This window comes from Trichosurus vulpecula, chromosome 1, assembly GCF_011100635.1.
Source record: "Trichosurus vulpecula isolate mTriVul1 chromosome 1, mTriVul1.pri, whole genome shotgun sequence".
Classification (NCBI taxonomy): domain Eukaryota; kingdom Metazoa; phylum Chordata; class Mammalia; order Diprotodontia; family Phalangeridae; genus Trichosurus; species Trichosurus vulpecula.
Window position 1 is genome coordinate 457,445,591 of NC_050573.1, and position 25,531 is coordinate 457,471,121.

At 39.4% G+C, this 25,531-nt stretch overlaps 1 non-coding gene across 1 annotated transcript; it reads left to right on the forward strand.

The window, feature by feature from the left end:
* Positions 1-4,608: 4,608 nt before the first annotated feature.
* On the forward strand, positions 4,609-4,715 carry LOC118835157. The gene has a single exon (XR_005009490.1). It is a non-coding gene; the product is annotated as a U6 spliceosomal RNA (small nuclear RNA).
* Positions 4,716-25,531: the final 20,816 nt, after the last annotated feature.

Below are 25,531 nucleotides of genomic sequence, written 5' to 3' on the forward strand. Positions count from 1 at the left end.
AGAGGAAAAATTTGGAAAAGAAATTCCAGTGATGCAAGAAAAATCATGAAAAAAAAGAATCAATAGCTTGGTAAGAGAAGGATAAAAAATACTGAAGAAAATAACACCTTAAAGACCAGAACAGGCCACATGGAAAAAAAAGATATGCAAAAATTCACTAAAGAGAAAAACCCCTTACAAAGCAGAATTGGCCAAATGGAAAGAGATATACAAAAATTCACTGAAGGAAAGAAATCCTTGAAAAGTAGAATTGACAAAGTGGAAAAGGAAGCACAAAAGCTCAATGAAGAAAATATTTCCTTAAAAATTAGATTTGGGCTAATGGAAGCTAATGACTCCATGAGACTTCAAGATGTAATAAAAGAATGAAAAAATAGAAGAAAATGTGAGTTATTTCATTGGAAAAACAACTGACCTGGAAAATAGATCCAGGAAAGATAATTTAAGAATTATTAGACTACCTGAAAGCCATGATAAGAAAAAGAGCCTAGACATCAATTTCAAGAAATTATCCGGAAAACTGCCCTGATATTCTAGAATCAGAGGGTCAAATAGACATTGAAAGAATAACCTGATCACTTCTGGAAAGAGATCCCCAAATGAAGACTTCCAGGAATATTATAGCCAAATTCCAGAGCTCCCAGGTCAAGGAGAAAATATTGCAAGCAGCCAGAAAGACTTGGTTCAAATATCAAGGAGCCACAATCAGTATAACACAACATTTAGCAGTTTCCACATTAAAGGATCAGGAGGCTTGAAATATGATATTCTGGAGGGCAAAGGAGCTAGGATTACAACCAAGAATCACCTACCCAGCAAAACTGAGTATAATCCTTTGGGGAAAAAATGGATATTCAATGAAATAAATGACTTTCAAGCATTTCTGATGAAAAGGCCAGGCTTATATAGAAAATTTAACTTTCAAATGCAAGACTCAAGAAAAGCATAAAAAGGTAAACAGGACAGAGAAATCTAAAGGAATTCAATAAGGTTAAACTTTTTATATTCCTACATGGGAAGATGATACTTGTAAATTCTTAGGAATTTTCTCATTATTAGGACATTTAGGATTATACATAGAGGACACAGGTATAAGTTGGGTATGATGAGATGATATCTAAAAATAAAATTAAAGGGCAAGAAAGAGGAATGCACTGGGAGAAGGGCAGAGGAAGAGTTAGAAGGGATAAATTATCTTACATAGAAGAGGCACAAGAGAGCTTTTATAGGAGAGAGGAGAAATGAGGAAGATAGTCAGGAGCACTTGAAACTTACTCTTATCAGAATTAGCTCAAAGAGGGAACATACACGGTTAGTTGGGTATAGAAATCTTTCTTATCATACAGAAAAGCAGAAGAGGAAGGGGATAAGAGAAAGGGGGACTGATAGAAGGGAGGGCAGACTGGAGGAGGAGCTAGTCAGAGGCAAAACACTTTTGAGGATGGAAAGAGTGAAAGGAGAGAGAGAGAGAGAGAGAGAGAGAGAGAGAGAGAGAGAGAGAGAGAGAGAGAGAGAGATAGTGGAAAATAGGATGGAGAGAAATAGATGGTAATCGTAACTGTGAAATTTTGTTTTACAGAAAGTGTGTCTCATTATAGCCTAATTTCTTAACTATATAGAGAACTGAGTTGAATTTATAAAAACAAGAGCTATTCCCCAGTTGATCAATGGTCAAAGGATATGAACAGGCAATTTTCAGATGAAGTAATCAAACCTATCTATAGGCTCCAAATCACTATTGATTAGAGAAATGCAAATTAAAACAACTCTGAGGTGCCACCCCACACCTATCAGATTGGCTCACATGAAAGAAAAGGAAAATGACAAAAGTTGGAGGGGTTGTGGAGAAAATGAAACACTAAATGCACTGTTTTTAGAGTTGTGAACTATTCAACTATTCTGGAGAGAAATTTGGAGCTATGCTCAAAGGGTTATAAAACCATGCATACCCTTTGGCCCAGCAATACTGCTACTAGGTCTATATCTAAAAGAGATAAAAAGCAGGAAGGAAAAGGACTTATATGTACAAATATATGTATAGCAGCTCTTTTAGTGGTGGCAAAGAATTGGAAATTGTGGGGATGCTTGTCAGTTGGGGAATGGCTGATCAAGCTGTGGTATATGATTGCGATGGAATATTATCTGGTATAAGCAATGATGAGTAGAATGCTCTCAGAAAAGCCTGGAAAGATTTACATGAACTGACACAAAGTGAAGTGAACAGAACCAGGAGAACAGTGTACACAGTAACAGCAATATTGTATGATGATCAGCAGTGAATGACTTAGCTATTCTCAGTAATACAATGATCCAAGACAGTTCCTAAGGATTTATGATGAAAAATATTATCCAGCTCCAGAGAAAGAACTGATGGAATCAATGCAGATAGAAACATACTTTTTAAAACTTTCTTTAATGTCATGTGGATAGTCATTTGGGGGCTCAGAGTAAAATGGAGAGTGCGAAGGTTTGCAAGCTAAATAGAATATGGATCCAGTCAGATGCTAGATACTTTCAGGTAGCATTCAGGGATGCTATAATTGCTCTCTGAAATAATAATGATAATAAATCAAATTTATGTTTACTCTTGATAATTTACAAAGTACTTTCCTCACAATGATACAGTGAAAAAGATAGTATAATTATGATCCCCATTTAAAAAATAATTTTTAATGAATATTCATTTTTCTCTCCTCCCAATCCCCCAAACACTGAAAAAGATGGAAAAACAAAACCCTTAAAACAAATGTGCATAGTCAACCAAAACAAATTCCCAAATTGTTCATGTTCATAAAAATATACGTCTTAATTTTGCAAGCCCATAAGGGTTCCTAGCTTTGCTTCATCTTTCATCAGTTCTTTGGAATTGTGGCTGATCATCACATTCATCAGAGTTCTTAAGTCTTTCAATGTTGTTTGTTTTCACAATGCTGTTATTGTAAAAGTTATTCTCCTGGTTCTGATACCTTCATTATGCATCAGTTCATACAAGTCTTTGTTTGAAACTGTCCTTTTTGTCATGTTTTATGGTATGATAGTGTAATAGGCCTTTGAATAACACCCAGATTGCCTTAACATGAAGGTTTTTTTCACACCCTACTGTGTAGGTATGTGCAGCCTCCTTTGATTGGCTTCATAACCAGAAAAAGTTATGCCTTTAAAACTGGCAAGATGGGCAGTTATGCTCTTCCTCAAACTCTTCTGTGAGCTTGTTCTTGTTTAATCTAAAGGGTGAAGATTACACAGTATAGGTCTATGAACTGAACCTGTGAGAGGGGAAGGACTTCCTTCCCCAGCAACTTCTTTAATCCTGGCTCCAAGAAATAGCCCTGGGGGTGTGTTTCTGTGTCATTAGTCTTCAGTTTCAGGTGCCAGCAGTGATCCATACCCAACTGGGGAGTTTAAGTCATGTTGACTTTACAGCCAGAATTGCAACTGGGATGGAGAAGCCAGCTAGCCTGGCATGGAAGCCCTGAGAAGTCAGGGTACCTGGGACTTAAAGTTAATGGAGACTTTGGCCTTGGAACTGGGACTTTGCTCTATGGGAACTGATCACTCACACACCTCTTAAGTGACTTTTGGAGCTGGGGCTTTTGCCAGATTTCCTCACTCCTAGACCAGGGCTCTTTCTAATGTACCAATTTGCTTTTTTTCTTGCAAATTCATTACCCTTCCTCTCTCTCAAGCAATCTCTTATAAAGGGAAACTGGCTTATGGACTCTTCTCCTCTTCATAGTGGGAATTTTTGGTGATTTCTCTAAACCTTTTAGGGATGGGATATTGGAAAAGTCACCCCTCTGGGCTGGAGTGGGGGTGGGTATGGAGAGACAGTGGAGGGATGAGTTATCAAAGACAACCTGGGGAAGGGAATAGAAATAGTTATAATCATTCATTAGAATCAGGCACTGTCTTTAATCTAGACTCAACAGACAATCTGAGAACTAGAGGTATCACCCAGTGGAAACAGAATCTTAGTGGGAGGCCCTGTCTTGGGCCTGGTGACATAAAGAAATGGAAAATTCACTTTTCTGGTAGCCTTGCAGGGGAAAGTCATGAAGGAGGCAGACTTCAAAGCCACATCAAGAACTGTATCCAGAAGCTAGAGTAGAACAAGAGTTAGGGAACTTAATCTATACTCTAAAAGAAATGTAGAACTGGGCTTTTACAGCTAGTTAGTGAATTCGCTTCAGGTAAAATTTGCTTCAAGTCAGTGCTGTATGGTTTGAAGCCTAGGGGAAAATTTCTCAAGGATCAGATCAGGAGGTCTCTTACTTAATTTGGGACATTCATACCTGGAAAAAAGATGAGGTAAGTTCTAGAAGGGTTCAGAATTCTATCAATCTTGCTAACCCAAATCTCCTTCAGACTGAGAACTTGGACTAGCATCCAACCAGGATGGAATTGGTCTTCCTGACTTCACATTAGTTCAAGCTCCCTGGCTTCCTATTTGGCCTTTGGAGATTTCTCCTCTAGGGTTCAGAACTTTCTATGCTGATCTAGGAGTTGCTTTCTTCATTTCTTTTGTAGTTTTCTGTGATTCTAGGTTTCCAGAAGACCTATATATTATAGTACAAAGAGCACAGAATTTGGAGCCAGAATATGGTTTCAGTGCTTACTTTGGCAGCACATATACTAAAACCGGAATGATACAGAGAAGATTAGCACGGCCCCTGCACAAGGATGACACACAAATTCATGAAGCCTTCCATATTTTTGGTTCATGATTTAGGAATAAAGGCTGATATTATAAGCCATTTGGGAAAGCAAGGAACCTGTCAGATTTATGGAAGAGCAAAGAATTCATGACCAAACAAAAGACAGAGAGCATTACAAAATGCAAAATGGATAATTTTGATTATGTTAAATTGAAAAGTTTTTTATAAAAAAAGCCAATGCAATGAAGATTAGGAGGGAAGCAGAAAATTGGGAGAAAATCTTTACAACTACTGTCTCTGATAAAAGCTTCATCTCTAAAATATACAGGGAACTGAGCCAAATCCCTAGGAACACAAGTCATTCCCCAATTGAGAAATGGTCAAAGGATATGAACAGGCAGTTTTCAGAGGAAGAAAGTAAAGATATCTATAGGCATATGGAAAAATGCTCGAAATCACTACTGATTAGGGAAATGCGAATCAAAGCAACTCTTAGGTACCACATCTCTCCTGTCAGATTGGCTAAAATGACAAAACAGGAAAATGATAAATGCTGGAGAGCATGTGGGAAAATTGGAACACTATTACATTGCTGGTGGAGTTTTGAACTGATCCAGCCATTCTGGAGAGCAATTTGGAACTATGCCCAAAGGGCTATAAAAATGTGCATACCCTTTGATCCAGCAATACCACTTCTAGGGTTGTATCCCAAAGAGATTACACAAGTGGGAAAAGGACCCATATGTACAAAAATATCTATAGTGGCTCTTTTTGTAGTAGCAAAGAATTGGAAATCAAGGGGATGCCCATCAATTGGGGAATGGCTGAACATGTTGTGGTATATGAAAGTAATGGAATACTATTGTGCTATAAGAAATGGGGAAGATACAGACTTCATAATAACCTGGAAAAACCTACATGATATAATGCTGAGTGAGTGGAGCAGAACCAGGAGAACATTATACACAACAACAGATATACAGATTCTGTGATGAGTAACCCTGATAGACTTCGCTCTTCCCAGCAATACAAGGTTCAAAGACAACTCCAAAGGACTGATGATGGAGAGAGCTATCTACATCCAAAGAAAGAACTATGGAGTCTGAATGCAGATTGAGGAACACTGTATGCTATTCATTTTTTTCCCTTGGTTTTTCTTTTTTGTTCTTTTTTTATGGTTTTGTTTCTTCTTTCTCATGATTCATTCCATTGGTCATAATTCTTCTTCACAATGACTATTGTGTAAATAAGTTCAATGAGAAATTATATGTAGAAGATATATTGGATTCCATTCCATCTTGGGGGGGGGAAGAAAATCTGGAACTCAAAATTATGTGGAACTGAGTGTTGTAAACTAAAAATAAAAAAATCTTAATTATAAAAAAGGAAAAAACCATAAATGTAATTGATAATGGTAATAATAAATCAACCAAAATTTTTAAAAAAGAATATAATTTCAAAAACTAGTTCTGCTACTTATATGTATCTTATTATCTACACTTTTCATATAAGAAATAAAAATATCTTAATATTATTATGAAAAAACTTTACCTCATGGATACCCTGAGTCTCAAAGATAAACAAGAGTCTCCTAACCGTACTTTGACAACCATCATTCTAGAGTAATTTCAAAGTCTCTTTCTCTCTTTTTAGAGTTCACAATGACATCATACACTAGAAGTGTTATCTTTTTTCTTGAGCCATTTCACTTTGTCCTTGCTTTTCCCTAAAGCAGATTTGTTAACTTTATCCATTGCTGGCACATGCCTTACAATATGGTGGAATGGTATAACTCAACTATTATCTATGGAAGTGGTTCCTCTGCTCCTTGGAGAGCTGGATTTCCTTGAAGTTCAGGACTCTTAGATTATATTGTTAGTATGGAGGGTCATTCTTACCACAACTAGCTTCCCTCAAGCCATTTAATACTCATCCCTTCTCCTCTTGCAATGTGAATCCCTGTATCCTATACTGCTCAGATGGAAAGTATAGGTCACTGGTCTATGACAATGCTGTCTTGTCAGAGTTCTCTGGGAGAAAAAATACCATCTGCCACATTGCAAGGCAGATAATTCCACAGTTTGAAATTATAGGAAGAGCACTGACTCCGAGGTCAAGGGACTGGGGTGCATATGCTATCTCTTCCGCTTTCTACCTGTGTGACCTTAGGCAAGTCACTTACCCTGCTTAGGCCTCAGTTTCTTCATCTGTAAAATGAAGGGTTGGACTAAATGGGCTCCAGTTCAAGTTATAGGATTCTATGATCGAATGAGATAATATTTGCAAATTACTTTGCACAGTGCTTGGCACATAGTAGGCATTTAATAAATACTTAATCTCTTTTCTTTTGATCATGGCTTTCAGGTAGTCCAATAATTTTTAAGTTATCTCTCCTAGATCTATTCTCCAGGTCAATGGTTTTTCCAAAGAGATATTTCATATTGTCTTAAATTTTTAATTCCTTTGGTTCTGTTTTATAATACCTTGATTTCTCATAAAGTCACTAGCTTCCACTTGCTTCAATCTAATTTTTAAGGTAGTATTTTCTTCACTGGTCTTTTGGACCTCCTTTTCTGTTTGCCCAATTCTGCCTTTCAAGGCATTCTTCTCATTGGCTTTTTGGAGCTCTTTTGCAATTTGGGTTAGTCTATGTTTTAAGGTGTTATTTTCTTCAGTATTTTTTGGGGTCTCCTTTAGCAAGTCATTGACTTGTTTTCCATGGTTTTCTTGCATCACTGTCATTTCTCTTCCCAATTTTTCCTCTATTTCTCTAACTTTTTTTTCCAAGTCCTTTTTGAGCTCTTCCATGGCCTGAGACCAGTTCATGTTTTTCTTGGAGGCATTTGATGTAGGCTCTTTGACTTTGTTGACTTCTTCTGGCTGTATGTTTTGGTCTTCTTTGTCACCAAAGAAAGATTCCAAAGTCTGAGACTGAATCTTGGGTGTGTTTTTGCTGCCTGGCCATGTTCTCAGCCAACTTACTTGATCCTTGAGTTTTTCAGTGGGGTATGACTGCTTGTAGAGCAGAGAGTACTTTGTCCCAAGCTTGAGAGGCTACACTGTTGTTTTCAGAGCTATTTCTACACAGTGAGCTCTGCCACACCAGCACTACCTCTCCCCCAAGAACTGCCAACCAGGACTACTATTCAGATCTAAGCAGGCTCTGCACTCCCGTTGTGATCTGCCACTTAATTCCTCCCACCAGTTGGGCCTGGGGCCAGAAACAACTGCAGCTGTAGCTCTGTAAGCAGGTTCAGAGCTGCACCACCTCTGCTGCCCCAGGGTAGTGGCTGACCTTGAGCTCCTTTCACTCTGTCCCCACAGTTTTTCGAACTAACCTGCTCTGTTGTCTTTGGTGTTTGTGGGTTGAGAAGTCTGGTAACTGCCACAGCTCACTGATTCAGGGTGCTAAGGCCTGTTCCACCTGGCTCCTGGCCTGGTTGGTCTGGGCAGGGCCCACACTGAGCTCTGTTCCACTCCGCTCCCATCATGGTGCAATAGACCTTACCCAGCAACCATCCAGACTGTCCTGGGCTGGAGCCCTGTTTCCACCTGCTATTTTGTGGGTTCTGCCATTCTAGAATTTGTTCAGAGCCATTTTTATAGGTGTTTGGAGGGTCCTGGGGAAGAGCTTTAGGCAAGTCACTGCTTTCCAGCTGCCCTCTTGGCTCTGCCCCCAGGGCTATTATTCCATGGAAACTGTCTGGCTTATTATTAATCCATCAGTAAAAAAAAAACAAAAACAAAAACTTTTATTAAGCACGAAAGACTAGCATCTCTGGTGTGAGGACTGCTGAGACCTTTTCAGGGATGTTTTCTGTATTTGGTGTCCACCTGCTCCCTAACTGTCACCTGTGGCTCCAAGAAGGTGTAGTGTGTACGGTGGCCATTTCCCAATAAACCATTTTGACAGATGGGCTAAACCAGGCTGAGAGTGACTGTTGGTCCTCAAACCCATCAATGAGTTGGGGCTGGGGTAGGGAATGTCTATAGAAAACATGTGAAGACTTCCCCAGTAGAATAGGTAGATGTGAACAATTTGTTTCAGTGGGCCATAAAGGCAGTGGATGCAGGTGCTGGGGAGTGCCTAGACCTTAGCTAGACATCTAAGACACCAAGATCATTTACTGTATTCCAAGCCATTGCTAGTCATCTTCACTTTTGTCTTGCCACTGAACTCAGATGATTCTGAAAGAGAGAGTGAGCCCAAGGACTTCTCACAACTCTACTTCACTTAAGTCCAATTTATGTGTGAGTCAAATGATATCATCAATACCATTTTACCATTTTTACCTACCTCAAAATCCTGTGGTGACAGGCAAGTGACAAAGCAGCAGTTGTAGATACACTGGAAATGGTAGTCATGACCCTGCACATAGGCTTCCCATGCCATAGAGTTGTCTTCTAACTAGACTGAAGCAGCAGTGGGATGTCTGAGAAGCCTTTCTAAAATACTGCACTACTCACCTCCTGGAATGAGGAAGGGGCTAGAAAAGGTTCCCTAAAAATTATCTTCTTCACTTAACCTAACCCTGGTCTGCTAATTGCAGCAGGCATAGATCTTACCCTGTGGTCAAAACACAAAAAAGTACAAAAGCTTTTGTGAAGCTCATTTCACTTACCACTGGTACATGGAGTGTGCACACATTTATGGACAACATGAAATCCAGTAGATCTGAAAGACAAATAGCTCTTCTTGGGGGACAACTCAACAGGTATTACTTCCAAATAGCAGCCCTGAGTGTAACAAAGCTGACAGATGAAGGGCAGCTTACCAAAGTCAGAACTGGATACACATTTTTTCTGGAGTGGCTAAAGTGATGAGGAGTGCAATAAAACTGGCATAGGTTTCACAATCAAAAGTGATCTAGTTAAAAAGCTTGTATGTTTCCCAAAAGGAGTGAATGACAGGCTCATAACAATGTGGTTACCACTTACAGGAAAGTGCCATGCCACCATTAGCAGTGTATATGTTCCCGCCATGAGGAACCCTGATAAAATCAAAGAAAAATGTTATGAAAACTAGAGATCCTCATCATCAAAGTGCCAAAAGAGGAGAAGCTTGTAATTCTGGGTGGCCATAGCATTAGAGTAGGCACACACTATTATACATGGCAGGTAGTCTTTGGGAGGAATGGAGTTGGAAGCAGAAACAGGAATGGTCACTTACTACTGAAGACTTGTGTGTCCTGTTTCCTTCTCATCACCAACACTGTCTTCCATTTACCTAAATGCCATAAAATGTTATGGATGCATCCTCAAAGCAAATGTTGGCATTTAACAGACTGTGTCATTACAGACAGAATATGAGAGTGATGAAGGCAATGTATGGCACAGATTGCTGGACTGATCATAGACTTATCCTCTCTGAACTAAATGTTCACATTCAACAAAAGCAGTGACCCCAAGGCAAGATGACTACCAAAAGATTTAATATCAGTAGATTAGACCACTTCTCCAAGTGTGAACAGTTTGATGCTAACTTAGAGGGAAAACTGAGTCAACACATGGTTGGTAACAGTGGAACAAAAAAAGGAGTGGGCAGCTTTCAGAGAAACATACATACAACATAGCATTTACTCATCTGGGTCAGAACACTCACAAACATAAAGATTGGTTTGATAAAAATTATAGAGAAATTCAGAAGCTGACAAATAAAAATGAGAACTTTACAGGGTTTACCAGCAGAATAGTTCACCAGTCTCTAAGAAGGCAGAATTTAACTCCATCAAAAGTAAAGTTCTTATTATTATAATCAGGTTTTAATCCTGAGTTGTGAGTAATATCAAGGAAAATCTCAGGGAAGAAAATCACTCCTTGAAAACTAGAATTGGACAAGAGGAATCAAATGATGTTCTAAGACACCAAGAAATAATAAAACTAGAAAAAATAGAAGAGAATATAAAGCATCTCATTAGAAAAACAACTGATCTGGAGAACAGATCAAGGATAGACAGCATAAGAATTGTCAGATTACCTGAAAGTTACGATCAAAAAAAGAATCTGGATATAGTATTAAGGAAAATTGCCCTGAAGTTCTAGAACAAAAGAATAAAGTCAAAATAGAAAAAAAACTACTGTTCGCCACCTGAAAGAGATCCCAGGAGGAAAACTTACAGGAACGTCAAAGCCAAGTTTTAAAACTTCCCAGGTTAAGGAGAAAATGTTGCAAGCAACAAGAAAAAAATAATTTAAATACTGCAGAAATACAGTTAGGATGTCACAAGACTAAGTAGCTTCTACTCTAAAAGACCATAGGTCTTAGAACATTATATTTTGAAGAGCAAAAAATGTCTGGGGTTGCGTCCAAGAATAACTTACCCAACAAAGTTGAATATAATAATCCTGAATGAAATAAAAATAGATATTTGATGAACTAAAAGACTTTTAGGTATTTGTAACAACAGTAAAAAAAAAACAGAACTCAATGGAAAATTTAATATAAACAATTAATTATAAGGTACTCATTAAGGTCAAACTGCTTACTTGTTATGTATATGAAAATGTTATCAATATTCTTAAAATTGTCATCATTACTAAGGTGATTTGAAAGAAAAGTTGGGGCTGAGTTGTATATGATAGAGTGATTCTAAAAAAATAAAATTGGGTAGCAAAAGGAAAAAAGGAGCAATTATATTATGAAAAGGGGGCATGAAAGGATGAACTAATACAGAGGAAACATGTGTGGGTGGAGGGCTGGTAATGTTGGAACCTTGATAAGCTGATCCTTCAACTGAAAGATGGTCATCTACTCAAGAGAAAGTGTGGCTTCAGAAAGGACCAAGGAATAGTCAATATGGTTTTTGCTGCCTGGCAACTCCAAAAGAAATCCCAGAAGCAGAAAAGAGGTCTGTGTACAATGTGTCTCTTCATATGTCCTTTATTTGTAATCTGCCTATTTCTAATAGTCAAAATGACTTGGTTGCCTTAAATTGTTCTCAAAACAATATTGCTGTTACTGTATACAATGTTTTCTTGGTTCTACTCATTTTACTCTTCACCATGTCATGTAAGTCTTTCCATGCCTTTCTAAGGTCATCAAGCTTACCATTTCTTATAGTGTAATATACACCCATGTGCCACAGCTTGTTCAGGCATTCCTCAATTGATGGGGATCCTTACAACTTCCAGTTCTTTGCCACCAGAAGGAGAGTTGCTATAAATATCCCATTTACATCCGAAGTCATAGTTACTATTTGTGAATTTCCCTCCATCTCATTTTTACTCACTATTTTCTTTTTATGACTCTCTTTATACCCTATTCCTGTAACCTTATATTCCAACCCCCCAATGCTTCTACTCCCCATCCCACCTACCCCTCCAAGAGTCCCCCTCGCCCTTCCAATCCCAGTCTGCACACCCCTTCAAAAGTACCTCCCCATTCTCTCCCCTCACCCTCCCAAATCCTAAACTACACACCCTTCTAAAAGTCCCTCCCACACCCTCTCCCCTAGTTTTCTCTCTTCTTTACATGTTCAGAAGACTTCTATACCCTTCCAGATATTTCTTCTGACCTCATTATTATGTCTGTGAAACCTAGACAGGATATCAGTGCCATGCCAGGAAACTGAATTGCTTCCATTTGAATTGTTTTAGGATGATCCTGAAGATCATCTGGCAGGATAAGGTACTGGACACTGAGGTCCTTTCTCAAGCTGAACTGCCAAGCATTCAAACTCTACTGTAGAGAGTATCACTCCAATGGGCTGGCCACATTGTTCAAATGCTAAAAGTATGTTTGTCTAAAAGACTATTTTACAAAGAACTCCTGCAAGGCAGGGGCAGACATGGTGGTCAGAAGTGATACAAGGACACTCTCAAGGTCTCTATGAAGAACTTTGGAATTGATTATGAGACATCGGAGACACTGACAAAGGACTGCCCAGCATGGCATGCCCACCTCAAGGAAGGCACCATGCTCTATGAGCAAAGCAGAATTGTAGTAGCTCAAAAGAAACATGAGATGCATAAATTTAGAGACATGTCCACTCCAACTGTTCAGATGGGCTATTTGTACTTGACCTATGGTAGAGCCTTCTGAGCTTGAATTGGTCGGATCAGCCACAATGCACTCACTATACCTTGACCTCGACATACTGATGTCATTTTGGTACTCTTCAAACATGAAGGACAACAACCAACCAACTATGTGCCAGGCACTGTGCTAAATGCTAGGGACACAAAAAGAGGCAAAAGATAGTCCCTGCCCTCAAGATGCTTATAATCACCATCATCATAAGAACCAGGAACTGATTGTTTTCTCTTACTACTTCAGGTTCTATGTCAAGTGTTGAGCCTCTCACTAAATTCTTGTTTTCTTTCTGACATACCTCTATCTCTAAGCTCATTTGCAGAACCAAGATGACTGACATGCCCTGGCTACTTCCCCTCCCCTATCCCCCCCAAAGTCTTTTCTGGCTTGGGTCACCTGCTTTGCCTACTTCTCTGTGTGTGTATATGTGTGTGTGCGTGTGTGCGTGTGTATGTGTGTGTGTGTGTGTGTGTGTGTATGTGTGTGTTGAAAGGCAACCTGTATAACTCATAAGCTTATGTCAATAAAATTAAGTAGGGAATAAATTAGAGCAACCACATACATATATGATGGAGATGAGCTAACTCTGTATATGAAATGTTGAACCTTACTAGTTAATTTCTTTAGATTTGTGTGACCACATTTACAGCCACAATTTCAAGTGATGACATGTATTTGTAATTAATTCATGCTGGTATATAGATAATTATAATTAAGCAAGTAGAGGTCATGAATAATAAAGTGTTTTTATCTCTTTCCTGTTGCTAGCAATACCAGCCCAACTGCTTTCAGAAGCATATGAATATAATTGAGGTCATGGGAAACTTCTGAGGGAAGACACCGAAGATAAGAAAAATGATAATAACTGCAGTACTATAGACACTATGTTCCTTCGTCTTGGGAGGACTGTAACTATGAGTCAGCTATAGGTGATTTATGCGGCATTTGTAGTTGGGATAATATGCAATGATGTACTTTGGATAACAGCCTCCTGATGTCATAAAAATGGCATTTTGAAAATGATGCAGATATCATGTTTCTTATTTCACTTAAATAATATAATTTTGGAGTTGGAAGAAACATCACAGGCCATCTAGTCTAACCCATGCCCAAAGGATGAATCCCCTTTAGAAGATCCCCAAGAAGTGGTATTCTATGTTCTGCTTGAATGTCTTCATTGATGAGGAGCTCACTACCTCCAAAAGCAGTCCATACTGCTTTTGGGCAGATCTAATCATTAGAAAACTTCATTTAATTCAGAGTCGAAATATTCCTCTTTGTAGTTTTCTTGTAGGATAAAACAAAACAAAGGAATACATTTTCCACATGACAACAAATATTTGAATACTATTTGAAGCCAGCTATCATATATCCACCAGTTTTCCTCCTCTTCCTCATTCTAAACACCCATAGATCCTTCAGTCGATTGTCATATTGCATGATTTCAAGTTCCTTACCATTTTCTCATGGATATAATGTGGAGTCCTAAACTATATAAGTTTGTTTTCAGGCATCCCCGGAAAGACTGAGTGTCCGACCACATGAGGTAATTTATTCAGCCTACTGGGATTGCAGCACCAGGTTGGTTGGTTGTTGCCCTTCATTCTTAAAGAGGACCAAAGTGACACCACTATGTTGGAGTCAAGGTACAGTGTCTGACTGGCTGATCAGACCAATATGAGCTTGAAAGGCTCTGCCACAGGTCAGGCACAAATAGTCCATATGAACATTTGGAGTAGAGTATCTAAAGTTGTGCATCTCATGTTTCTTTTGAGTTACTGCAACTCTATTTCACTCATAGAGCACAGTGTCTTTGATGCTGGCACGGCATGTTAGGCAGTCCTGTGCCAGTGTCTCCCATGTCTCACAATCAATTCCAAAGTTCTTTGGAGAGACCTTTAGAATATCACTTCTTCTGACCACCATGTTAGTGCCTGCCTTGCATGAGTTCTCTGTAAAATAGTCTTTTAGGTAAACATATGTTTGGCATTTGAACAATGTGGTCAACCCATTGGAGTTGCAGTCTTGATAGTAGTGTTTGAATGTGTGACAGTTTAGTACAAGAAAGGACCTCAGTGACCAGTACCTTATCTTAGAGTCAGGTGATATTCAGAATCTGCCTAAGAAAACACAAATGGAAGCAATTCAATTTCCTGGCATGGAGCTAGTCGACCATCCAGGTTTCACAGACATACAACAATGAGGTCTGAACAGTGGCTCTGTAGACCTTCATTTTGGTAGGCAGCCTCATTACTACCTCTTTTCTCCTATGCTTCTCTTTGCTAGCTCAGTATATAATAACTCTGGTGCCAGCATATGCTAATCCTGGTACCAGGGATTATGTTGATAGAACATTTGATTGGCTATTGAGGTAACAAAACATCTGATCTGATCCCGTTAAGAACTTCCTAGTCATCTTGATTTTTAGTCAATAGTTGGAAGTCAGTGTCCAGGTGATACTGACTGAGGTAGAAGATAACACTATAATATCCCAAGGGAGGAACTTGGTGTGTTCCCTCACTCTTGCTGGTAGGGATTTAGTTTAGTTCATAAATCCAAAGTGGAATGGGCATCCATCATGGAAAGAACACTGAACTTAAAGTCAGAAGGCCTGGGTTTGAAACCTGACTGCTATTTTCTAGTTTGGTGACAATGAGAAAATCTCATAGCCTCTCCGATCTTGTTTCCACATGTGGAAAAAGAAATAGAAAAAAAGAAAACAATACAAACTTTATAGGGCTTTCAGAGACGTGCCTTGTTAAAGGGTAATAAATAACAATTGCTAGCATTTATGTGTTTGTTTGCAAAGCACTTTATAAATATTGTCTCATTTTATGTTTATAACAATCCTGAGATATATGTGCTATTACACCCATTTTACGGAAGTGTAAATGGAGGGAGACAAGGGTCAAGTGATTTGTTTATGGTTATATAGCTTGTATGTGTTTGAAGCCAGATTTGAACTGAAGTCTTCCTGGTTCCAAGGTTCATTACTTTATCCCATGTGGCACCTAGCTGCTTCTATAGCTATGTGAATTTTTTAAATATATATTTAATATATTTAGTTTTCAGCATTGATTTTCATAAGAGTTTGAATTACAAATGTTCTCCCCATTTCTACCCTCCCACCCACTCCAAGATGGCGTATATTCTGGTTTCCCCGTTCCCCAGTCAGTCCTCCCATCTGTCACCCCACTCCCCTCCCATCCCCCTTTCCCTTCTTCTCTTGTAGGGCAAGATAAATTTCTATGCCCCATTGCCTGCGTATCTTATTTCCTAGTTGTGTGCAAAAACTTTTTTTTTGTTGTTTTTGAAAGTCTGTTTTTAAAACTTTGAGTTCCAAATTCTCTCCCTTCTTCCCTCCCCACTCACCCTCCCTAAGAAGGCAAGCAATTCAACATAGGCCACATGCATATCATCATGAAAAACCCTTCCACAATACTCATGTTGTGAAAGATTAACTATGTTTTGCTCCTTCCTAACCTATCCCCCTTTATTGAATTTTCTCCCTTGACCCTGTCCCTTTTCAAAAGTGTTTGTTTTGATTACCTCCTCCCCCTGTCTGCCCTGCCTTCTATCGTCCCCCCTTTTTTATCTTCTTCCTCCTTCTTTCCTGTGGGGTAAGATACCTAATTGAGTGTGTATGTTATTTCCTCCTCAAGTCAAATCCGATGAGAGCAAGATTTACTCATTCCTCCTCACCTGCCACCTCTTCCCTTCCTACAGAACTGCTTTTTCTTGCCACTTTTATGTGAGATAATTTACCCCATTCTATCTCTCCCTTTCTCCCTCTCTCAATATATTCCTCTCTTATCCCTTAATTTGATTTTATTTTTTTTAGATAACATCCCTTCATATTCAACTCACCCTGTGCCCTCTGTCTATATATATATATATATATATATATATATATATATATATATATACACACACACACACACACACACACACACACACACACATACATATATAGTATATATATATGTGTATATATATACCTACATATATACATACATAGATACATACATATGTATATATATGCATACACACACACACACACACACACACACACACACACACACACATATATATATATATATATATATATACACACACATACAAATTCCTTTCAGCTACTATGATACTGAGGTCTCATGAATCATACACATCATCTTTCCATGTAGGAATGTCAACAAAACAGTTCAACTTTAGTAAGTCCCTTATGATTTTTCTTTCTTGTTTACCTTTTCATGTTTCTCTTGATTCTTGCGTTTGAAAGTCAAATTTTCTATTCAGCTCTGGTCTTTTCACTGAGAAAGCTTGAAAGTCCTCTATTTTATTGAAAATCCATATTTCAGCTTGGATCGCTGTAGTCATTTTTTTTTGGTAGGTGATTCTTGGTTTTAATCCTAGCTCCATTGACCTCCAGAATATTGTATTCCAAGCCCTTAGGTCTCTTAATGTGGAAACTGCTAGATCCTGCATTATCCTGATTGTTTTCCTACAATATTCAAATTGTTTCTTTCTGGCTGCTTACAGTATTTTCTCCTTGATCTGGGAGCTCTGCAATTTAGTGACAATGTTCCTAGGAGTTTTCTTTTTGGGATCTATTTGAGGAGGTGATGTATGGATTCTTTCAATTTCTATTTTACCCTCTGGCTCTAGAATATCAGGGCAGTTTTCCTTGATAATTTCTTGAAAGATGATATCTAGGCTCTTTTTTTTGATCATGGCTTTTAGGTAGTCCAATAATTTTTAAATTATCTCTCCTAGATCTATTTTCCAGGTCAGTGGTTTTTCCAATGAGATATCTCACATTGTCTTCCACTTTTTCATTCCTTTGGTTCTGTTTGATAATATCTTGATTTCTCATAAAGTCACTAGCTTCCACTTGCTCCAACCTAATTTTTAAGGTAGTATTTTCTTCAGTGGTCTTTTGGACCTCCTTTTCCATTTGGCTAATTCTGCCTTTCAAGACATTCTTCTCCTCATTGGCTTTTTGGAGCTCTTTTGCCATTTGAGTTAGTCTATTTTTTAAAGTGTTATTTTCTTCAGTATTTTTTGGGCCTCCTTTAGCCAGTCATTGACTTGTTTTTCATGGTTTTCTCACATCACTCTCATTTCTCTTCCCAATTTTTGACCTCCGGAATATCATATTCCAAGCCCTTCAGTCCCTTAATGTGGAAGCTGCTAGATCTTGTATTATCCTGATTGCTTTTCCCCAATACTCAAATTGTTTCTTTCTGGCTGCTTGTAGTATTTTCTCCTTGACCTGGAAGCTCTGGAATTTGGTGACAATATTCCCAGGAGTTTTCTTTTTGGGATCTTTTCCAGGAGGCGATCTGTGGATTCTTTCAATTTCTATTTTACCCTCTGGCTCTAGAATATCAGGGCAGTTCTCCTTGATAATTTCTTGAAAGATGATATCTAGACTCTTTTTTGATCATGGCTTTCAGGTAGTCCAATAATTTTTAAATGATCTCTCCTGGATCTAGTTTCCAGGTCAGTGGTTTTTCCAATGAGATATTTCACATTGTTTTCCACTTTTTCATTCCTTTGGTTCTGTTTTATAATATCTTGATTTCTCATAAAGTCAGTAGCTTCCACTTGCTCCAATCTCATTTTTAAGGTAGCATTTTCTTCAGTGGTCTTTTGGACCTCCTTTTCCATTTGGCTCATTCTGCCTTTCAAGGCATTATTCCCCTCATTGGCTTTTTGGAGCTCTTTTGCCATTTGACTTAGTCTATTTTTTAAGGCACTGTTTTCTTCAATATTTTTTTCAGTATTTTTTTGGGTCTCCTTTAGTAAGTCATTGACTTGTTTTTCATGGTTTTCTTGCATCATTCTCATTTCTTGTCCTGAGTTTTCCTCTACATCTCTTACTTGCTTTTCCAACTCCTTTTTGAGCTCTTCCATGGCCTGAGACCAGTTCATGTTTTTCTTGGAGGCTTTTGATGTAGACTCTTTGACTTTGTTGACTTCTTCTGGTTGTATGTTTTGGTCTTCTTTGTCACCAAAGAAAGATTCCAAAGTCTGAGACTGAATCTGAGTGCGTTTTCGCTGCCTAGCCATGTTCCTAGCTAACTGCTTGACCCTTGAGTTTTTTGTTGGGGTGTGATTGCTTGTAGAGCAAAGAGTACTTTGTTCCAAGCTTGAGGGGATGCACTGTTGATTTCAGAGCTATTTCTATACAGCCAGCTCTGCCACACCAGCACTCCTCCTTCCCCAAGAAGCACCAACCTGGACCTGATGCAAATCTTCAGCAGGCTGTTGCACTCCTGCTCTGATCCGCCACTTAATTCCTCCCACCATTCGGGCCCGGGGCCTGAAGTAACTGCAGCTGTAGTTCTGTAGCTGCACCACCCCCGCTGCCCCTGGGGCGGTGGCTGAACTGCGAACTCTTTTCACTCTGTCCCCTGCAGCTTTTCCCACTAACCTTCTCTGTTGCCTTTGGTGTTTGTGGGTTGAGAAGTCTGGTAACTGCCACAGCTCACTGATTCAGGGCCCTAGGGCCTGTTCCGCCTGGTTCCTGGTCTGTTTGGTCCTGCCTCCACCCACGCTGAGCTCCACTCCCCTCCGCTCTGTGCAGGATAGACCTCATCCAGCGACCATCCGGGCTGTCCTGGGCTGGATCCCTGCTTCCCTCTGCTATTTTGTGGGTTCTGCAGTTCTAGAATTTGTTCAGAGCCATTTTTACAGGTTTTTGGAGGGATGTGGTGGGGAGCTCACACAAGTCCCTGCTTTCCAGCCACCATCTTGGCTCCGCCCCCCCATGTGAATTATTTTTATTATTATGTAATCTTCTTGAATAACTACATTGTACATGGCTGAAACTATCTTGTCCTACTGAGCTAGAGCTATGGCAAAGAGTTCTTAGAAGTTTTCAAGTCCACAAGAACCATACCTATAGCTGAGCAGCTCCTCCATCTTCAGAGACAGATGAAGATGGGACAGTGGAGAGGCTACAGGAGGAACCTGTGGTAAGGCAACTCCATTGAAAGACTAGTTTCCTGCTGCCTGTGACTGGGCTAGACAAGTGCCAGAGAAATGTCTGGCTGACCACGATACAGCCATGCTTCTAAGCAATCCATTGCTCTCATTTGACTAGAGTGGGTAATGTTCGTCTCTGATTGTTTGGTCTCCTTGGAGTCTGTAGCTAGTTTCAGGAAAGTTGTATGAAGCTTCAGCAAGCCTCAAAGAGAGTAGAGCTGAACATTACCACAGGAAATCTGAGGGATTAAGCTCCTTTAGGGTATCTACTCTCTTCAAGAAAGGTCATTAATTTTGGAAGACACCAAGAACTGATTGAGCATCTAGGTGGTGCCGTCAAGAAGACTTGAGTTCAGATCCAGACTCAGACACCTACTGGTTGTGTGACCCTGGGCAAATCACTTAATCTTCTTTGCCTCAGTTACCTCAAATAAAAAATGAGCTGGAGAAGGAAATGGCAAATTACTCCAGTATCTTTGCCAAAAAGTCCCAAAGGGGTCACAAAGAGTCAGAAACAATAGAGACAACTGAACAACAACAGAAACTAATTGGTGAAGGTTGATTCATTCCAATGTCAGTCCTGAACCATTACTATGGAGGCCTTAATAAATACCACCACCAAATTCCTTTGCATATTCAGTTGTGGGCAACTGTAAAGACTTTTTGGAGCTCCATAACAAAATACTCAAATTCAGCAGAAGATTGTTCTCAGAGAGGCAGTAGGTAACCAGCGGTCAACAGGATGTGAGAACTATTAAGATATAAAGGCTACATTGGCCAGACCCAAGTGAAACTTGTCTAAGCAAATGGAATAAGTCCATTGAAAACCAGCTCTAACTCAGAAAGTCAGGGAGCTCTGTGGCCTGTCTGAAAAACTTTTCTGGTAGATATAATATGTTAACTGAGGATGACCTTCCCATTTCCATCAGCATTCAGAACTGTTTAGTTTCTTTTGGCAGGGAGGGCAATGTTTTCATAAATGTGGCATTCTCATTCAAGAGCTAGGTCAGCTGCTATCTCATGGAGGCATTTTGGTCAGCACTCGCTGCAAAGCTAGCAGCATCCCCTCCAGGTGCTCCATTGCCCCAAGCCACCAAAGCTCTAGGATGAAAACTTGTCAAGCATATCCTGTCCCACAGAGTGGAGGCTGGACTAGGGGAGTGTCGTGGTTGGAGGTACAGTCAGGCCCAGGAGGCATTTGGGCCTGAGGTAATGTTAGGTCCCAAGCTGATAGTTATTGACAGGCTTGGCTGAGATTGGATACAAATGACATGGCCAGGCCTGGAGAGCACTAGGGTAGTTGGCTAGCAGTAAGATCAGATAGACTGAAATGTTGGTATTAAGAAGTCAAAAAGGGTATAGTACTAGTTCATTGTTGGGTTGGAGGGCAAATGCATGGAGGGGATAATCAAAAGTAATTCAAAGACAAGGGGGAGCAAATGGGACAGGGATGCCAGCAGAGCCAGATGAGATCCCAGGGAAGAATAGCTATGGCAAAAATATGCTAACTGACTTGGTTCTTCCTCTTTGGTGGGGGGGATGACTGATGACTACTACTATGACATGCTGATCATTCTCCTTCCTTCTCTTTCCTCCTTCATGTGGTGCTTCTGTCAGTTACCAGCACTTAAATCGATGGACTAACAACAAATTTGCCTATTCCTATGGAGCATTTTTTGCTGAATTCTTACTTTTTTAACACTTTCACAAATCGATAAAAGAATCATAAATTTAGAGCTGAAAGCCAGTTCAAATTCTACCACAGACATTCACTATTCATGTGACCTTGGACAATGACAACAACAGTAACCATAACTATCATTTAGAAAACAATTTAAGACTTTCAAAATACTTTACATGTGTTATCTCATTTTACGGTCACAACCACCCTGAGATAGCTGATATTTTACAGTTGAAGAAACTGAATCTGCAAGAAGTTTAAGTGACTTTCTTAGGCTCACACAGTAAGTGTCTGAGGCAAGATTTGCAATAAGGTCACTTAATATCTTTGTTCTTCAGTTTCCCCATCTACAAAACAAGAGGGCTGATGTCAATGACTTCTAAGGTTCTTTCCAAATCAAAATCCATGATTGTAGATCAGCCACCTCATTTTCCAGATGCAGAAGCTGAGGAGCAGGAGTAGTTACATGGACTGAGGTCCTCTGACTCTACAGTTAATGCTCTTCCTAATTTACCACATTGCCTCTACCGGATCTTGGATTTGAACTCTGAGTCCTGAGCCAGGACATGTTCCATTCCACTGCAGCTGTGTTGCGGACAAGAACAAAGCCATAAAAGAAATAAAACACTTTGTTTTTTAAAATAATTTAAACACTTTAATTTTGAAAAGTTTTTGATTATCGTTTATATTTTTTACAAAGAAGAAAATTTAATAGTAGGAGTCTCATATGTGGGAGAAAAGTGTGACACAAAACACAAACATACATACACAATAAATAATTTAAATAGAAGTATAGGATGAATCAATCCACAAGAATTTATTAACTTCCCTTTATTTGCCAAACACTGTGTTAGGGGCTGGGGATACAAAGAAAGGCAAAAACTGTCTCTTCCCTCAAGAAGCAGTGACTAAGTGACTGAGGCAGAGGAAGACCCTTCTATCAGAGAAGATAGCATGCACATGTCTAAGAGCATGAGAGACACCCTGGAGGTCCCAAGTTATGAGTCATAGTGTCATGTATGACGACAGCAAGAAAATCAGTTCAGTGGGACTGGAGGACATGAAAGGGAATAACATATAATATGGCTATAAAGGTAGGTTGAAGCCATGTTGTGAAGGGCTTTCTCTAGGAAAGAAACTCTCCATCTCTGATTGGAGTTTGTTAAGTATATATAACATATAACCAGATCTGTGCTGCGTCTGCTGTGTGGAGGATGGATGTGAGACAGCCCTTGAGAAAGGGAGACTCTTAGGAGGCTTTTGTAATCATGAAGGCAATGAGGGCTTGAATTAGTGTTCTATAGGTATTTCTTTTGTTTTTTCCTGTTGCTTTATCTGCTTATGCTCATAGTCTTTAATTGAGTTTTCTACCTACTAAGATCTTTGGCATTTTAGGTCTTTTTTTTCTCCAGTTGCTCCTATATTCTCCAGTTGCTCACTTCCTGACTCCTCCTTTGATTGTGGTTTCTCTGGAGACTGGACCTCAAAACCATTTTAGTCTCCTTATATACTGGATAATTAATATTTCACTGGCTTCATTCCCTGGCTCAAATGACTTATGGGGGGATGAAACTGGTCACAGCTTGATACTGAACTTGTTGCTTCAGGCTTGGGTGAGTGATACAGCCACGCTTCTCTTGACCCAGTTTCTATTGTTCTTCAGTTTTCTGACTCAGTTGATTCAACACAGAAGCTGCCATGATTCCATCCCAACCAGAGTAAGTTTTGGGTTTTTTCTGGCACAGGAAGGAAGTGTGTGTGTGTAGAGTTGATTTCTATTGTTATCCTGTGGGTTGGTGAGAGAATTAATTGTTTGAGATCGGCCTTCTCAGCTTTTAGTTCATTGGATTGTTGCCTCATTAAGGTTCTTGGTGTCCTAGCAATGGAAACAGCTGAAATTGCTTTATGTTGTGTATATAATGTCTATTTTGAGAGGTTTGGCAAGTTATGAGGATTGTAGAAAGTATCTAGTCCTCTATCTTGTTGGTCCCATGACCCAGATATCTGGCTTTAACTAGGATAGTGACCTTGTAAGTAGAAAGGGTAGATGCTAGAGATATTGTTGAGGCAAAATCTGATAGAATTAGCAATGTTGGATATGTGGGATGAGGACGAGAAGGAGGAAGGAGATGAGGATGATACCTGTCGCAAATTTAAGAGACTGGAAGGATGGCAGCTTCCTCAAGAGTGATCAAGAAGTCTGGAAGGGGGCTTTACCTAAGTCAGTGTCTGCTGGTGTCAGAGTTAGAACCTGTAGTATTTGTCCTTCCTGCCAGTACTGAGCATTTTAGTTGGCAAAAATAAATGTGTGCATCTGGTTACCTCAATAGGAGGCACATAAGTGGCATCAGGGCGCTACCTGGGATTTTACTGCATCCTGACTCAAACCAGTTGCTTGAAGACATCACTGAGAAACATTCTGAATCACTCCTTCCTCCTCTTCCTTGTCCTAGGTAATGTTTATAATTAATCCAAAGATGATCATGCATCTATAAAATGGGAAGGTGGCGAGGTCACAAACATTCAAAAATGAGTAAAAGAAAAGGGAACTCCTTAATAAACAAACTCATATCAAGTAGCAAATACAGCAAGTATTTAAGTGTACAATATGGTCAGTTACTTATAGAATGAGGGTAGTTATCACTCTTACACGTATTAATTAGTTTACAAAATTAGGTATTTGTTTCTTCAGGCAAGCCTCCAGTCTGCCTAGTTACCCCAAAGGACAATGATAAATCAGTGCTGACTAAATGGATATAGATGGCAAGATGGGCTACCTAGAATTGTTTATTATCACTTGTGTGTTTTTAAAGAATAATTGTATGGAAATCTTTTTTCCCTTACAGATGCCATATTTTATTTATTCTCCAGACTAGTACTCCCTCAGCCCCATCTCTCACCCCCTCCCAAATGATCTTTTGGAGTACCAGATAATCTAGCATTAATATCAGCATTCAAAGACACACTTTGCCATTAAACTTTAAAAAATGACAATCAGATGTGGATGACTTTTCTTTTGAGTTAAACTATCCAGGGTAGGTAGTGTGTAACAGAAATTACCCACAATGCCAATCTGTATTTTGGTATGCACTTTGAAGCAGTATTGTGGTCTATATTTAGCCTTTTCCATCATTGATCTTCCCATCCATTCAGCTCACCATAGTGTGCCTGTACTAAAACACCCACACTAAAATGGTATGTAAAAGGACAGCGGGGACTAGGTACTAATTACTTTTGATTATGTACTTTAGATAAGATGATTGATTGCAATCCTTAGAAGCCTCAGATCCACTTGGTCTGCCTCTCTTAATCAGATGATTACTCTTTGCTTATATTGTTTAGAGTAATAAGTTTATTGCAGGACAGGTTTGGACAACTATTTACGATCAATTAATTGGTGGTGTACTTCTTCAGTGAAGACCCTAGTAGTGAGCAGGCTGTTTGACATGACAGTAATGAGCTGTGGGATATAGGGAGAAGCATTTTCCAATATATATTTATTCAGAAATGCAATGCAAGAATAGCCTGTTGAGGACGAACATCCCGTTTACAGAATAGTCTCGGCAATTATGGATAAGTTTTCAGTAGTATAGTACAGTGGGCATAGAAGATAATTAAAAGCATGAGAAATATGCAGGAACCTAATAGACTTGCAAAATACAGGTAGATATAATGTAACTCACAGCCACAGTTTTCCCATCTCATATTCAGCTTGGTTTGAATACAGCAATCTTTTTCTAGCTGTTAAATAAAAGGCGAGTTTTCCATCTTTGTTAGGTGCCTACCATCACAGTGCAGCCAGAGTCTTTTTCAGCATGCAAATCTTCAGCTTGCTTATTGGATATGGCAATCCGCTCCCTGCCCCAGCCCCTGCAGGCCTCCTCCCACTCCAGAAGGAATACTAAGCTCCATGGTACACAAAGAGTCAGCTTTCCAAAAATGTATAGCTTGTCCAGTTTTTCCATCTTAGCCATCAGCCCAGAGCACAGTTCCCTGAGGTATCATGCAGCAATTCCTGCTGGGAAGGACAGACTAGAGCAATTATAGGCTACCCAAACATCACTGCCTGCCACTTCTTATTCCTGAGTCAGCATGATATGCTGCTACAGAATCTGGACTTACTTCCCCAGGGGCAACTGGTTTGTTCTGCCAAGGAGAGCAATTCCCAAACCC